Raw genomic sequence first — 18,638 nt, forward strand, 5'->3', positions numbered from 1 at the left:
TGATGTTGGGCTAAAAATATTAAAATTGGGTAATTGGGCTTTGTACCATAATTGGGGTTTGGACAAAAGAACGACACTTGTGGAAATTAGACTATGGGCTATTAATGGGCTTTATATTAACTAAATGATACCTCGTTAATTTAATATATAGACTTATAATTTGACGTATTTATATATAACCACATACGCTTGACTGGGTACGGTGGGCGGGATATCTATAAATACCAATAATTGTTCATTTTACCGGACACGGAATTGGATTAATAGTTAATAGACTTGTTGAAACAGGGGTGGATTACATTCAAGGGTAATTGGTGTAATTGTTAACAAATTAGTAAAACCTTGGTTTACACGCAGTCGATAACCTGGTGTATTCATTAAACAAAGTATTAAGACCTTGTTACAATTCGAATCCCCAATTAGTTGGAATATTTGACTTCGGGAATAAGAATAATTTGACGAAGGCTTTCGCACTTTATATTTATGACTGATGGACTATTATGGACAAATCCGTATGGACATATTAAATAATCCAGGACAAAGAACAATTAACACATGGGAATAAACTAAAAATCAACACGTCAAACATCATGATTACGGAAGTTTAAATAAGCATAATTCCTTTATTTCATATTTAATTTCCTTTATTTCATATTTAATTGAACTTTTAATTATCGCACTTTTATTTATTGTATTTAATTACACTTTTAATTTTCGTACTTTTTAATTATCACAATTTTATTTTATCGTACTTTTATTTATCGCAATTTCATTATCGTTATTTACTTTACGCTTTAAATTAAGTTGTATTTATTTTTAATATTTTACATTAGGTTTTAACTGCGACTAAAGTTTTAAAATCGACAAACCGGTCATTAAACGATAAAAAACCCCCCTTTTATAATAATAATATTACTTATATAGTTTTTAAATATATAGCATTAAGCTTGTTTAAGAGATCCCTGTGGAACGAACCGGACTTATTAAAAACTACACTACTGTACGATTAGGTACACTGCCTATAAGTGTTGTAGCAAGGTTTGGGTATATCCATTCTATAAATAAATAAATATCTTGTGTAAAATTGTATCGTATTTAATAGTATTTCGTTGTAAAAATAATACTATTTCCTAGTACACCTCACACACATCAAGTATTTTTGGCGCCGCTGCCGGGGAACTATAAACGCCGAAAGCGCAACGCTATATATATATAAAAAAAAGATTTTTATAAAAGTTTTTATTAAGTTCTTTTTATAAAAATATAAGTTTTAAAAATAATAAAAATATAAAAATACAAAAAGAAAGAAAAATACATTTATATTTTTAAGAGTTTATAATATTTATAAATTGAATAATTATTTTTATTTTAGTTTTAAAATTAAATTTTTATTTAAGTTATTTCTATATTTTTATATATATTGAAAAACAAAATAAAAAAGGAAATTATTATTAAAATTATAACTGAACCTGCATAGAAATTGACCTAATTCTCAGCTGAATTTGGACCATCCGCACTCGCGGATTATTTGAACTGGGTTCATCCGCACTCGCGGAGGTACTCTGACAGGTCAAACCTGGTACGCATTTATTACGAAATTAGGGTTAATTTTATTATTATTAATATTAATTAGGGTTTTAATTAAATTAATATTTAGTTTAAGTTTTTAATTTATTTGTATTATTAAGTTATAATTAGTTTTATTAAATATATAAACTAATTCTTTTATAAAATAAATAATATAAAAATAATATTTTTATAAAAATTGTACTTTTTACAACTTTAAGTATATTTTTATATTTTGTATCTTTTTATTCGTTTTAGGGTAATATTTGTATTTTTCGCTCGTACTTAGTTTTAAGTCATAGTTCTTGCCATAGTTATTTATATTTCTAGATTTTTAGGCTTTGCCGTAAAATCCCTTAAGTGCTTTTTCTTTAGACTAAGATTTAGGTGCTTTATAATTTTGCGACGCCGTTTTTATATTTTAGTACCTTTTTAAGTTATTGCCGTTTTGGGATATAGTATTCTTTTAAGCTTTAATATTTTTAGACGCAACTTTTAATTTTTTTTAGTTCCTTTTTAAGATTCGACGCGCTACTTTCTTATTTTTATTTTTTGGCACCTATTATTTTTCGATCTTTTATTTTTCGACGTTTTTCGACGCGCTCTTTTTCTTTCTTATTTCCCGACATTCTAGTTTTAGGACTTAGAATTTTCTATTTCTTCTCTAATATTTCTTTAAATTTCAACAAAAATTATTTTAAGCGGTTAAATTGATAGACATCAAAATTTTCTGGTTCGTAGTAATAGTTGGATTTGTACGTGGATCGGGTTATTGGAGCCAAACAGTACTCAATTATATTGAGATTAAACAAATCCTGCCCCTCTGCTGCATCTTTTGGCTATTCGAAACGTGGGCAAAATCAGAAAAGTCTATTAATTTGATAACTTATATAATTTTTCTTCCTTTTTAAAAACTAATAGGATATTCAGTGAATGCACCGAGCAAAACGTTCACCACCTTTTGTACGTTCACCACCTGTAACCAGATCAAGACATCTAGCAAATATTGTCGTCGTTGATTTTTCTTTAGAATCGTCATCTAGTCGACCAAGTAATCTAATTCAAATTTCCGATAATCCATTTTTTGAACCCGACCTCACAATTGAGAATCCGGAGAATATTCAGGGACAATTCATAAATCCTGAACCATTAATCTTTCCTCCGGAACCACCAAGCATTTAAACAGAGATTGTCAAGGAACCAACCATTAAATCAGAATCCTCTAGTGATTCAGATTCAACAAATTCAATTATGGAAAATCTGGAACCTCTAAGTATGGAAGACCGAATGCGAGCTAAACGCACTGGCCAAGGTCACACAATTACTCAACCAGACATTAATGAGTCAGATTATGAAATCAAAGGACAAATCCTACACATGGTAACTAATCAATGCCAATTTAGTGGTGCACCGAAGGAAGATCTAAATGAACATCTTCGTACCTTTAATAGAATCTGCACTCTATTTAAAATCAGAGAAGTGGAGGATGAACAGATATATCTCATGTTATTTCCCTGGACTTTAAAAGGAGAAGCCAAAGATTGGTTAGAATCGTTACCTGAAGGGGCGATTGATACATGGGACGTTTTAGTTGAAAAATTTCTTAAACAATTCTTTCCGGCATCTAAAGCCGTGAGACTTCAAGGAGAAATTGTTACGTTCACACAAAAGCCAAATGAAACTCTATATGAGGCGTGGACCAAATTTGGAAAGTTATTAAGAGGATGTCCGCAACATGATTTAGACATTTGTCAAATAGTACAAATATTCTACCAAGGATGCGACATCACTACAAGAAAAGATATAGACATAGCAGCTGGTGGTTCCATTATGAAGAAAACCGCAACTGATGCTTACAAAATTATTGATAACACTGCTTCCCACTCACATGAGTGGCACCAAGAAAAAGATATCGTTAGATCATCTAAAGCAGCTAGAGCCGATTCTAGCCATGACTTAGATTCCATTTCCGCAAAGATAGATGCTGTCGAGGGACGAATGAAAAAGATGACTAAAGATATCCACTCAATACGAATTAGTTGTGAGCAGTGTGGAGGACCACATTTGATAAAAGATTGTCTCAGTATTGAACTAACAATGGAACAAAGAGAGAATGTTTCATACATAAACCAAAGGCCTGGAAATAATTATCAGAATAATTATCAACTGCCAAGACCGATCTACAATCAAAACCAGAATTATAACCGAAATGTTCCATACAACAATCAACAAGGTCCTAGTAATCAACAAGTATCCAATAATACTTACAATAAGCAAAGACCTAATTTTCAAAACAAACCACCACAAACCGATGATAAAAAGCCGAATTTAGAAGATATGATGACGAAGCTAGTTGAATCTCAAACACAATTTTTCACATCTCAGAAACAAACGAATGAACAAAATGCTCAAGCATTTAGAAATCAACAAGCTTCTATTCAAAATCTGGAACAAGAAGTAAGCAACCTAGCAAGGTTGATAGGTGAAAGAAAATCGGGAAGTCTACCTAGAGATACAAATGCTAACCCCCGGAATGAAACAGCTAAAGCCATTACCACAAGAAGTGGTATTACACTTAAACCACCTGAAATACCTGTAATTTCTGATGAAGCTATTCCTACTCCACAAGAACCACAATCTGAACAAGATAAGGAAAAAGAACCGGTAGTTGAAAAGGTTAATGAAGATAGCACAGTTAAGGCTAAACCTTATGTTAAACCATACCAACCACCACTTCCTTACCCTAGTAAAATGAGAAAAGAGAGACTTGAAGCCGAGCAATCCAAATTCTTGGATATGTTTAAACAGATTAATGTAAATCTTCCTTTCATTGATGTGATTTCAGGAATGCCTAGATATGCTAAATTTCTGAAAGATCTAATCACAAATAGGAAGAAAATGGAAGAACTCTCGACTGTTACCATGAATGCTAATTGTTCAGCAGTGCTGTTGAATAAGATACCAGAAAAATTTTCAGATCCTGGAAGTTTCACAATTCCATGTTTTCTGGGTAGTCTTAGTTCAATAGAAGCATTGGCAGATTTAGGTGCTAGTATAAATTTAATGCCGTATTCACTATACGCTAAACTAGACCTTGGAGAATTGAAACCAACACGAATAAGCATACAACTTGCCGATCGATCAGTAAAATATCCTAGAGGGATAATGGAAAACATGCTAGTTAAAGTTGGTACTTTAGTATTTCCAGTAGATTTTGTTATTCTGGACATGGAAGAAGATTCTCGAGTACCTCTCATATTAGGAAGACCATTCTTAAACACGACCAAAGCAATAATAGATGTGTTTGGTAAGAAACTGACCCTAAGTATAGAGGACGAGAGTGTTACCTTTTCAGTTGATAGAGCCAAGCAACAACCACAATTTGCAGATGATAAATGTTATTATATTCAAACTATAGAATCACATGCAGAATTGTTAGAAGAATTTCCAGAATTACAAGGAACAGGAGAATGTTCTTTAGGAGAAAGTACTGAACCAATTGATGAAACTGAAATTTTAGCTACACTTATGGCTAATGGATATGAATCAACAACAGAAGAAATTCAAATGCTAAAAGAAGAAGACAGATATCGATACAAATCATCGATAGAAGAACCACCGACATTAGAGTTAAAGCCACTTCCAAACCATTTGGAATATGCTTATTTACATGGTGAATCTGAATTACCTGTAATAATATCATCTTCTCTTACTGAAAATGAAAAATCTAAACTCAATTCTGTGCTAAAAGCTCATAAACCAGCTATTGCATGGAAGATTCATGATATTAAAGGAATAAGTCCTTCGTATTGCACACATAAAATCCTTATGGAAGAAGGTCATAAAACGTATGTGCAACGCCAACGAAGACTAAATCCTAATATGCAAGATGTTGTTAAAAAAGAAATTATTAAACTGCTAGATGCAGGTTTAATTTATCCAATCTCTGATAGTCCATGGGTAAGCCCAGTTCAATGCGAACCGAAGAAAGGTGGCATAACTGTCATTACAAATGAGAAAAATGAGCTTATTCCTACTAGGACTGTAACACGATGGCGTGTTTGTATTGATTATAGAAAATTAAATGACGCCACCAGAAAAGATCACTTTCCCTTACCTTTTATTGATCAAATGTTGGAAAGATTAGCCGGAAATAGTTACTATTGTTTTCTTGATGGTTTTTCCGGATATTTTCAAATTCCAATAGCACCGGAGGACCAAGAGAAAACCATATTTACATGCCCTTATGGTACTTTAGCTTACAAACGCATGCCATTTGGACTTTGCAACGCCCCTGCAACCTTTCAAAGGTGCATGATGGCGATTTTTCACGACATGATAGAAGAATGCATGGAAGTTTTCATGGATGACTTTTCAGTCTTCGGTGATACATTTGAATCATGTCTAGTTAATCTTGAACGAATGCTTATTAGATGCGAAAAATCAAATCTAGTAATTAATTGGGAGAAATGCCATTTCATGGTTAAAGAAGGCATCGTTCTTGGACATAAAATCTCAAAGGAAGGAATTGAAGTGGATAGAACTAAAGTAGATGTAATTGCTAAACTTCCACATCCCACCAATGTTAGAGGAGTTAGGAGTTTTCTAGGGCATGCCGGTTTTTACCGACGTTTCAGAAAATATTTTTCTAAAATTGCCACTCCTATGAATAAACTCCTAGAAACGGATGTAAAATGTCCCGTTCTTATTGATTAAAAACGTTTCATATTAATTGATTTCGTTGCGAGGTTTTGACCTCTATATGAGACGTTTTTCAAAGACTGCATTCATTTTTAAAACAAACCATAACCTTTATTTCATAAATAAAGGTTTAAAAAGCTTTACGTATATTATCAAATAATGATAATCTAAAATATCCTGTTTACACACGACCATTACATAATGGTTTACAATACAAATATGTTACATCGAAATCAGTTTCTTGAATGCAGTTTTTACACAATATCATACAAACATGGACTCCAAATCTTGTCCTTATTTTAGTATGCAACAGCGGAAGCTCTTAATATTCACCTGAGAATAAACATGCTTTAAACGTCAACAAAAATGTTGGTGAGTTATAGGTTTAACCTATATATATCAAATCGTAACAATAGACCACAAGATTTCATATTTCAATACACATCCCATACATAGAGATAAAAATCATTCATATGGTGAACACCTGGTAACCGACATTAACAAGATGCATATATAAGAATATCCCCATCATTCCGGGACACCCTTCGGATATGATATAAATTTCGAAGTACTAAAGCATCCGGTACTTTGGATGGGGTTTGTTAGGCCCAATAGATCTATCTTTAGGATTTGCGTCAATTAAGGTGTCTGTTACCTAATTCTTAGATTACCAGACTTAATAAAAAGGGGCATATTCGATTTCGATAATTCAACCATAGAATGTAGTTTTACGTACTTGTGTCTATTTTGTAAATCATTTATAAAACCTGCATGTATTCTCATCCCAAAAATATTAGATTTTAAAAGTGGGACTATAACTCACTTTCACAGAATTTTACTTCGTCGGGAAGTAAGACTTGGCCACTGGTTGATTCACGAACCTATAACAATATATACATATATATCAAAGTATGTTTAAAATATATTTACAACACTTTTAGTATATTTTGATGTTTTAAGTTTATTAACTCAGCTGTCCTCGTTAGTAACCTACAACTAGTTGTCCACAGTTAGATGTACAGAAATAAATCGATAAATATTATCTTGAATCAATCCACAACCCAGTGTATACGTATCTCAGTATTGATCACAACTCAAACTATATATATTTTGGAATCAACCTCAACCCAGTATAGCTAACTCCAACATTCACATATAGAGTGTCTATGGTTGTTCCGAAATATATATAGATGTGTCGACATGATAGGTCGAAACATTGTATACGTGTCTATGGTATCTCAAGATTACATAATATACAATACAAGTTGATTAAGTTATGGTTGGAATAGATTTGTTACCAATTTTCACGTAGCTAAAATGAGAAAAATTATCCAATCTTGTTTTACCCATAACTACTTCATTTTAAATCCGTTGTGAGTGAATCAAATTGCTATGGTTTCATATTGAACTCTATTTTATGAATCTAAACAGAAAAGTATAGGTTTATAGTCGGAAAAATAAGTTACAATTCGTTTTTGTAAAGGTAGTCATTTCAGTCGAAAGAACGACGTCTAGATGACCATTTTAGAAAACATACTTCCACTTTGAGTTTAACCATAATTTTTGGATATAGTTTCATGTTCATAATAAAAATCATTTTCTCAGAATAACAACTTTTAAATCAAAGTTTATCATAGTTTTTAATTAACTAACCCAAAACAGCCCGCGGTGTTACTACGACGGCGTAAATCCGGTTTTACGGTGTTTTTCGTGTTTCCAGGTTTTAAATCATTAAGTTAGCATATCATATAGATATAGAACATGTGTTTAGTTAATTTTAAAAGTCAAGTTAGAAGGATTAACTTTTGTTTGCGAACAAGTTTAGAATTAACTAAACTATGTTCTAGTGATTACGAGTTTAAACCTTCGAATAAGATAGTTTTATATATATGAATCGAATGATGTTATGAACATCATTACTACCTCAAGTTTAGTAGGTAAACCTACTGGAAGTGACAAGAAATGATCTAGCTTCAAAGGATCTTGGATGGCTTGAAAGTTCTTGAAGTAGGATCATGACACAAAAACAAGTTCAAGTAATATTTTTACTCGAATTAAGATAGTTTATAGTTATAGAAATTGAATCATAGTATGAATATGAATATTACCTTGAATAAGAAAGATAACCTACTGTATATAACAAAGGTTTCTTGATCTTAGATGATTACTTGGAATGGATTAGAAAGCTTGGAAGTAAATTAGTAAACTTGAAGGGATTTTTGAAGTGTTCTTGAAGTGTTCTTCCTATGATGATTATAGCTTGATTCTTGAAGTGATTTTTGATGAAGATGATGATTAACTACTGGAAAAATACGTTCATAATAGTGTGTGTGTGTTGAGAGAGAATTAGAAAGAGAATTGGAAGTGAAATGGAGTGAATGATGAGTGGTAATTGGTGAGTGGTGAGTGGGGTTAAAAGGAGTTCTAGTTAGTTGACTAGCTCATGGTAGAAGTTAAAATTGATTAGTCATACATGACATAATCAAGAGTGGAATCCCATGCTAGTTCCTATTGGTATATACTCATAGTAAGTACGTTTTGAAGCTGTGTATAATACGGGTAAGAATACGACTAGAATTCTTGATGAAAGAAAAGAATGGAAAAGTAACTGTAACCATTTTCGTTAAGTATGAGTGTTTTGATATATGTCTTGAAGTCTTCCAAAAGTATTTTAATACATCTAAATACACTACATGTATATACATTTTAACTGAGTCGTTAAGTCATCGTTAGTCGTTACATGTAAGTGTTGTTTTGAAACCTTTAAGTTAACGATCTCAATTAATGTTGTTAACCCATTGTTTATTATATCTAATGAGATGTTAAATTATTATATTATCATGATATTATGATATATTAATATATCTTAATATGATATATATACATTTAAATGTCGTTACAACGATAATCGTTACATATATGTCTCGTTTCTAAATCCTTAAGTTAGTAGTCTTGTTTATATGTATATAACTCATTGTTAATATACTTATGGAGATACTTACTTATCATAATCTCATGTTAACCATATGTATATCCATATATATATCGTCATGTCATTTTTACAAGTTTTAATGTTCGTTAATTGCCGGTCAACTTGGGTGGTCAATTGTCTATATGAAACATATTTCAATTAATCAAGTCTTAACAAGTTTGATTGCTTAACATGTTGGAAACATTTAATCATGTAAATATCAATCTCAATTAATATATATAAACATGGAAAAGTTCGGGTCACTACAGTACCTACCCGTTAAATAAATTTCGTCCCGAAATTTTAAGCTGTTGAAGGTGTTGACGAATCTTCTGGAAATAGATGCGGGTATTTCTTCTTCATCTGATCTTCACGCTCCCAGGTGAACTCGGGTCCTCTACGAGCATTCCATCGAACCTTAACAATTGTTATCTTGTTTTGCTTAAGTCTTTTAACATCACGATCCATTATTTCGACGGGTTCTTCGATGAATTGGAGTTTTTCGTTGATTTGGATTTCATCTAACGGAATAGTGAGATCTTCTTTAGCAAAACATTTCTTCAAATTCGAGACGTGGAAAGTGTTATGTACAGCCGCGAGTTGTTGAGGTAACACAAGTCGGTAAGCTACTGGTCCGACACGATCAATAATCTTGAATGGTCCAATATACCTTGGATTTAATTTCCCTCGTTTACCAAATCGAACAACGCCTTTCCAAGGTGCAACTTTAAGCATGACCATCTCTCCAATTTCAAATTCTATATCTTTTCTTTTAATGTCAGCGTAGCTCTTTTGTCGACTTTGGGCGGTTTTCAACCGTTGTTAAATTTGGATGATCTTCTCGGTAGTTTCTTGTATAATCTCCGGACCCGTAATCTGTCTATCCCCCACTTCACTCCAACAAATCGGAGACCTGCACTTTCTACCATAAAGTGCCTCAAACGGCGCCATCTCAATGCTTGAATGGTAGCTGTTGTTGTAGGAAAATTCTGCTAACGGTAGATGTCGATCCCAACTGTTTCCAAAATCAATAACACTTGATCGTAGCATGTCTTCAAGCGTTTGTATCGTCCTTTCGCTCTGCCCATCAGTTTGTGGATGATAGGCAGTACTCATGTCTAGACGAGTTCCTAATGCTTGCTGTAATGTCTGCCAGAATCTTGAAATAAATCTGCCATCCCTATCAGAGATAATAGAGATTGGTATTCCATGTCTGGAGACGACTTCCTTCAAATACAGTCGTGCTAACTTCTCCATCTTGTCATCTTCTCTTATTGGTAGGAAGTGTACTGATTTGGTGAGACGATCAACTATTACCCAAATAGTATCGAAACCACTTGCAGTCCTTGGCAATTTAGTGATGAAATCCATGGTAATGTTTTCCCATTTCCATTCCAGGATTTCGGGTTGTTGAAGTAGACCTGATGGTTTCTGATGCTCAGCTTTGACCTTAGAACACGTCAAAGATTCTCCTACATATTTAGCAATATCGGCTTTCATACCCGGCCACCAAAAATGTTTCTTGAGATCCTTGTACATCTTCCCCGTTCCAGGATGTATTGAGTATCTGGTTTTATGAGCTTCTCTAAGTACCATTTCTCTCATATCTCCAAATTTTGGTACCCAAATCCTTTCAGCCCTATACCGGGTTCCGTCTTCCCGAATATTAAGATGCTTCTCCGATCCCTTGGGTATTTCATCCTTTAAATTTCCCTCTTTTAAAACTCCTTGTTGGGCCTCCTTTATTTGAGTAGTAAGGTTATTATGAATCATTATATTCATAGATTTTACTCGAATGGGTTCTCTATCCTTCCTGCTCAAGGCATCGGCTACCACATTTGCCATTCCCGGGTGGTAACGAATCTCAAAGTCGTAATCATTCAACAATCCAATCCACCTACGCTGCCTCATATTCAGTTGTTTCTGATTAAATATGTGTTGAAGACTTTTGTGGTCGGTATATATAATACTTTTGACCCCATATAAGTAGTGCCTCTAAGTCTTTAATGCAAAAACAACCGCGCCTAATTCCAAATCATGCGTCGTATAATTTTGTTCGTGAATCTTCAATTGTCTAGACGCATAAGCAATCACCTTCGTTCGTTGCATTAATACACAACCGAAACCTTGCTTTGATGCGTCACAATAAATCACAAAATCATCATTCCCTTCAGGCAATGACAATATAGGTGCCGTAGTTAGCTTTTTCTTCAATAACTGAAACGCTTTCTCTTGTTCATCATTCCATTCAAATTTCTTCCCTTTATGCGTTAATACAGTCAAGGGTTTTGCTATTCTGGAAAAGTCTTGGATGAACCTTCTGTAGTAACCAGCTAGTCCTAAAAACTGGCGTATGTGTTTCGGAGTTTTTGGGGTTTCCCACTTTTCAACAGTTTCTATCTTTGCCGGATCCACCTTAATACCTTCTTTGTTCACTATGTGACCGAGGAATTGAACTTCTTCCAACCAAAATGCACACTTTGAAAACTTAGCGTACAATTCTTCCTTCCTCAATACTTCTAACACCTTTCTCAAATGTTCACCGTGTTCTTGGTCATTCTTTGAGTAAATAAGTATGTCATCAATGAAAACAATGACAAACTTGTCAAGGTATGGTCCACACACTCGGTTCATAAGATCCATGAACACAGCTGGTGCATTAGTTAAACCAAACGGCATGACCATAAACTCTTAATGACCGTAACGTGTTCTGAAAGCAGTCTTTGGAATTTCATCTTCTTTCACCTGCATTTGATGATACCCGGAACGTAAGTCAATCTTTGAATAAACAGACGAGCCTTGTAGTTGATCAAATAAGTCGTCGATTCTCGGTAGTGGGTAGCGGTTCTTGATGGTAAGTTTATTCAACTCTCGGTAGTCGATACACAACCTGAATGTACCATCTTTCTTCTTGACAAACAAAACAGGAGCTCCCCACGGTGATGTTCTTGGTCGAATGAAACCACGCTCTAAAAGTTCTTGTAATTGGCTTTGCAGTTCTTTCATCTCGCTGGGTGCGAGTCTGTAAGGAGCACGAGCTATTGGTGCAGCTCCTGGTACAAGATCTATTTGAAATTCAACGGATCGATGTGGGGGTAATCCCGGTAATTCTTTCGGAAATACATCGGGAAATTCTTTTGCAATGGGAACATCATTGATGCTCTTTTCTTCAGTTTGTACTTTCTCGACGTGTGCTAGAACAGCATAGCAACCTTTTCTTATTAGTTTTTGTGCCTTCAAATTACTAATAAGATGTAGATTCGTGTTGCCCTTTTCTCCGTACACCATTAAGGGTTTTCCTTTTTCTCGTATAATGCGAATTGCATTTTTGTAACAAACGATCTCTGCTTTCACTTCTTTCAACCAGTCCATACCGATTATCACATCAAAACTCCCCAACTCTACTGGTATCAAATCAATCTTAAATGTTTCGCTAACCAGTTTAATTTCTCGATTCCGACATATATTATCTGCTGAAATTAATTTACCATTTGCTAATTCGAGTAAAAATTTACTATCCAAAGGCGTCAATGGACAACTTAATTTAGCACAAAAATCTCTACTCATATAGCTTCTATCCACACCCGAATCAAATAAAACGTAAGCAGATTTATTGTCAATAAGAAACGTACCCGTAACAAGCTCCGGGTCTTCCTGTGCCTCTGCCGCATTAATATTGAAAACTCTTCCGCGGCCTTGTCCATTCGTGTTCTCCTGGTTCGGGCAATTTCTAATAATGTGGCCCGGTTTTCCACATTTATAACAAACTACATTGGCATAACTTGCTCCGACACTACTTGCTCCGCCATTACTCGTTCCGACACCATTTGTTCCTTTTGTTCTATTAACCCCTGGTCCGTAGACCTCACACTTCGCCGCGCTATGACCATTTATTTTACACTTGTTGCAAAATTTGGTGCAGAACTCCCGAGTGATACTTTTCACACCTTTGGCATAGCTGCTTCTGATTGTTGTTATTGTTGCAGTTATTATTGTTGTTGGGATGATTGTTGTAGTTGCTGTTGTTGTTGTTGTTGTTGTTGGGCCGTTTGTTGTAGTTGCGATTGATGTTGCGATTGTTGGGATAATTGTTGCGATTATTGTTGTAATTGCTGCTGTTGTTGTATTGGTGATTCTTATCACCGTTTTCCTCCCACTTTCTTTTGACTTGCTTCACATTGGCCTCTTCAGCAGTCTGTTCTTTAATTCTTTCTTCAATCTGGTTCACTAGTTTGTGAGCCATTCTACATGCCTGTTGTATGGAGGCGGGCTCGTGTGAACTTATATCTTCTTGGATTCTTTCCGGTAATCCTTTCACAAACGCGTCGATCTTCTCTTCCTCATCTTCGAATGCTCCCGGACACAATAGGCACAATTCTGTGAATCGTCTTTCGTACGTGGTAATATCAAATCCTTGGATTCGTAACCCTCTAAGTTCTATCTTGAGCTTATTGACCTCGGTTCTGGGACGGTACTTCTCGTTCATCAAGTGCTTGAATGCTGACCACGGTAGTGCGTACGCATCATCTTGTCCCACTTGCTCTAGATAGGTATTCCACCATGTTAACGCAGAACCTATGAAGGTATGCGTAGCGTACTTCACTTTGTCCTCTTCAGTACACTTACTTATGGCAAACACCGATTCGACCTTCTCGGTCCACCGTTTCAATCCGATTGGTCCTTCGGTTCCATCAAATTCCAAAGGTTTGCAGGCAGTGAATTCTTTGTAGGTGCATCCTACACGATTTCCTGTACTGCCAGATCCAAGGTTATTGTTGGTATGTAGCGCAGCCTGTACTGCGGCTATGTTTGAAGCTAGAAAAGTACGGAATTCCTCTTCATTCATATTCACGGTGTGTCGAGTAGTCGGTGCCATTTCCTTAAAAATAGTCAAATGGAACAAGTTAATCATACAGAATATTAAGAGTAGTTAATAGTATTTTGTAGCATAATATGAACTCATTTATAAAAGCTTTTTCTTCATATTAGCGTTTTATAAGTTTAAATTCGGGTAGTACCTACCCGTTAAGTTCAGACTTAGTAGCTAATATACAATTCAACTACTACAATTCTATATGAAAAACTGATTGTAATAATATTTCGCGTTCAAACTTTTATACAATATTTTACAAACTTACAATACCGCTTATTTTACATAAAGCATGAAATATAGCACACAATAACTTTGATACAAGATAGTTGTGAAGATAATTCTAGCTAGTACACAAGTCGTTCAGCAAAGGCAATAAAGACACGTAATTCATACGTCCAGAAACAAGTCATGCATTCTGGTTTTACTAGGACTACTTCCCATCCTTGGTCTTGTGGAACATAACCGTTATGGCTATTGATAAGACAGCGTGTTGTAACGTCGTCAAAGGGACGAGGGTTACGTAATGACCAACAGTATCGTAATAACCTAAAAGCCTCATTTCTTACCCCAATTACCGATTCCGTCACTTGTGGGAACGTTTTGTTTAATAGTTGTAGCCCGATGTTCTTGTTCTCACTTTGGTGAGAAGCGAACATTACTAACCCGTAAGCATAACATGCTTCTTTATGTTGCATGTTAGCCGCTTTTTCTAAATCACGAAGTCCTATATTCGGATATACTGAGTCAAAATAATTTCTTAACCCGTTGCGTAAAATAGCATTTGGGTTCCCCGCGATATATGCGTCAAAGTAAACACATCGTAACTTATGGATTTCCCAATGTGATATCCCCCATCTTTCGAACGAAAGCCTTTTATGGCATTCTTGGAACGTTCTTCGAATGTCTTACAAACTGATCTCGCCTTAAATAGTTGTGCCGAGGAATTCTGACCGACTCTAGACAAGATTTCATCAATCATGTCTCCGGGTAGGTCTCTTAAAATATTGGGTTGTCTATCCATTTTGTGTTTTTATACTGTAAAATAGACAAGAGTTAGATTCATAATAAAAAAAATACTTATTAATACAAGCAATTTTTACATATATCATAAAGCATAAGCACACTATATTACATATATTACACCACACGAATACAACTATCTTATTCTGACTCGCTCGTTTCTTCTTGTTCAGTTTTGGTTCGTTTTGCCAAGTTTCTAGGGATATATGATGTTCCCCTAATACGAGCCGTCGTTGTCCACATTGGTTTAGAAAAACCTGGTGGTTTAGAGGTTCCCGGGTCATTGTTACAACTTAAGGACTTCGGGGGTTGACGATACATATAAAGTTCATCGGGGTTGGAATTAGATTTCTCTATTTTTATGCCCTTTCCCTTATTATTTTCTTTTGCCTTTTTAAATTCAGTTGGGGTAATTTCTATAACATCATCGGAATTCTCGTCGGAATCCGATTCATCGGAGAATTGGTAATCCTCCTAATATTTTGCTTCCTTGGCGGAAACACCATTGACCATAATTAACCTTGGTCGGTTGGTTGAGGATTCTCTTTTACTTAACCGTTTTATTATTTCCCCCACCGGTTCTATTTCTTCTTCCGGTTCCGATTCTTCTTCCGGTTCTGATTCTTCTTCCGGTTCCGACTCTTCTTCCGGTTCCTCTTCGGGAACTTGTGAATCAGTCCACGAACCATTCCAATTTACATTTGACTCTTCATTATTATTAGGTGAGTCAATGGGACTTGTTCTAGAGGTAGACATATATCACATAATATCAAACACGTTAAGAGATTAATATATCACATAATATTCATATGTTAAAAATATATAGTTTCCAACAAAAATGTTAAGCAATCATTTTTAAAGAAAACACGGTCGAAGTCCAGACTCACTAATGCATCCTAACAAACTCGATAAGACACACTAATGCAAATTTTCTGGTTCTCTAAGACCAACGCTCGGATACCAACTGAAATGTCCCATTCTTATTGATTAAAAACGTTCCATATTAATTGATTTCGTTGCGAGGTTTTGACCTCTATATGAGACGTTTTTCAAAGACTGCATTCATTTTTAAAACAAACCATAACCTTTATTTCATAAATAAAGGTTTAAAAAGCTTTACGTAGATTATCAAATAATGATAATCTAAAATATCTTGTTTACACACGACCATTACATAATGGTTTACAATACAAATATGTTACATCGAAATCAGTTTCTTGAATGCAGTTTTTACACAATATCATACAAACATGGACTCCAAATCTTGTCATTATTTTAGTATGCAACAGCGGAAGCTCTTAATATTCACCTGAGAATAAACATGCTTTAAACGTCAACAAAAATGTTGGTGAGTTATAGGTTTAACCTATATATATCAAATCGTAACAATAGACCACAAGATTTCATATTTCAATACACATCCCATACATAGAGATAAAACTCATTCATATGGTGAACACCTGGTAACCAACATTAACAAGATGCATATATAAGAATATCCCCATCATTCCGGGACACCCTTCGGATATGATATAAATTTCGAAGTACTAAAGCATCCGGTACTTTGGATGGGGTTTGTTAGGCCCAATAGATCTATCTTTAGGATTCGCGTCAATTAGGGTGTCTGTTCCCTAATTCTTAGATTACCAGACTTAATAAAAAGGGGTATATTCGATTTCGATAATTCAACCATAGAATGTAGTTTCACGTACTTGTGTCTATTTTGTAAATCATTTATAAAACCTGCATGTATTCTCATCCCAAAAATATTAGATTTTAAAAGTGGGACTATAACTCACTTTCACAGATTTTTACTTCGTCGGGAAGTAAGACTTGGCCACTGGTTGATTCACGAACCTATAACAATATATACATATATATCAAAGTATGTTTAAAATATATTTACAACACTTTTAATATATTTTGATGTTTTAAGTTTATTAAGTCAGCTGTCCTCGTTAGTAACCTACAACTAGTTATCCACAGTTAGATGTACAGAAATAAATCGATAAATATTATCTTGAATCAATCCACGACCCAGTGTATACGTATCTCAGTATTGATCACAACTCAAACTATATATATTTTGGAATCAACCTCAACCCTGTATAGCTAACTCCAACATTCACATATAGAGTGTCTATGGTTGTTCCGAAATATATATAGATGTGTCGACATGATAGGTCGAAACATTGTATACGTGTCTATGGTATCTCAAGATTACATAATATACAATACAAGTTGATTAAGTTATGGTTGAAATAGATTTGTTACCAATTTTCACGTAGCTAAAATGAGAAAAATTATCCAATCTTGTTTTACCCATAACTTCTTCATTTTAAATCCGTTTTGAGTGAATCAAATTGCTATGGTTTCATATTGAACTCTATTTTATGAATCTAAACAGAAAAGTATAGGTTTATAGTCGGAAAAATAAGTTACAAGTCGTTTTTGTAAAGGTAGTCATTTCAGTCGAAAGAACGACGTCTAGATGACCATTTTAGAAAACATACTTCCACTTTGAGTTTAACCATAATTTTTGGATATAGTTTCATGTTCATAATAAAAATCATTTTCTCAGAATAACAACTTATAAATCAAATTTTATCATATTTTTAATTAACTAACCCAAAACAGCCCGCGGTGTTACTACGACGGCGTAAATCCGGTTTTACGGTGTTTTTCGTGTTTCCAGGTTTTAAATCATTAAGTTAGCATATCATATAGATATAGAACATGTGTTTAGTTAATTTTAAAAGTCAAGTTAGAAGGATTAACTTTTATTTGCGAACAAGTTTAGAATTAACTAAACTATGTTCTAGTGATTACGAGTTTAAACCTTCGAATAAGATAGTTTTATATATATGAATCGAATGATGTTATGAACATCATTACTACCTCAAGTTTAGTAGGTAAACCTACTGGAAGTGACAAGAAATGATCTAGCTTCAAAGGATCTTGGATGGCTTGAAAGTTCTTGAAGTAGGATCATGACACAAAAACAAGTTCAAGTAAGATTTTTACTCGAATTAAGATAGTTTATAGTTATAGAAATTGAATCAAAGTTTGAATATGAATATTACCTTGAATAAGAAAGATAACCTACTGTATATAACAAAGGTTTCTTGATCTTAGATGATTACTTGGAATGGATTAGAAAGCTTAGAAGTAAATTAGTAAACATGAAGGGATTTTTGAAGTGTTCTTGAAGTGTTCTTCCTATGATGATTATAGCTTGATTCTTGAAGTGATTTTTGATGAAGATGATGATTAACTACTGGAAAAATACGTTCATAATAGTGTGTGTGTGTGTTGAGAGAGAATTAGAAAGAGAATTGGAAGTGAAATGGAGTGAATGATGAGTGGTAATTGGTGAGTGGTGAGTGGGGTTAAAAGGAGTTCTAGTTAGTTGACTAGCTCATGGTAGAAGTTAAAATTGATTAGTCATACATGACATAATCAAGAGTGGAATCTCATGCTAGTTCCTATTGGTATATACTCATAGTA

The sequence above is a fragment of the Rutidosis leptorrhynchoides genome, chromosome 3, assembly GCF_046630445.1.
Source record: "Rutidosis leptorrhynchoides isolate AG116_Rl617_1_P2 chromosome 3, CSIRO_AGI_Rlap_v1, whole genome shotgun sequence".
NCBI classification, from domain to species: Eukaryota; Viridiplantae; Streptophyta; class Magnoliopsida; order Asterales; family Asteraceae; genus Rutidosis; species Rutidosis leptorrhynchoides.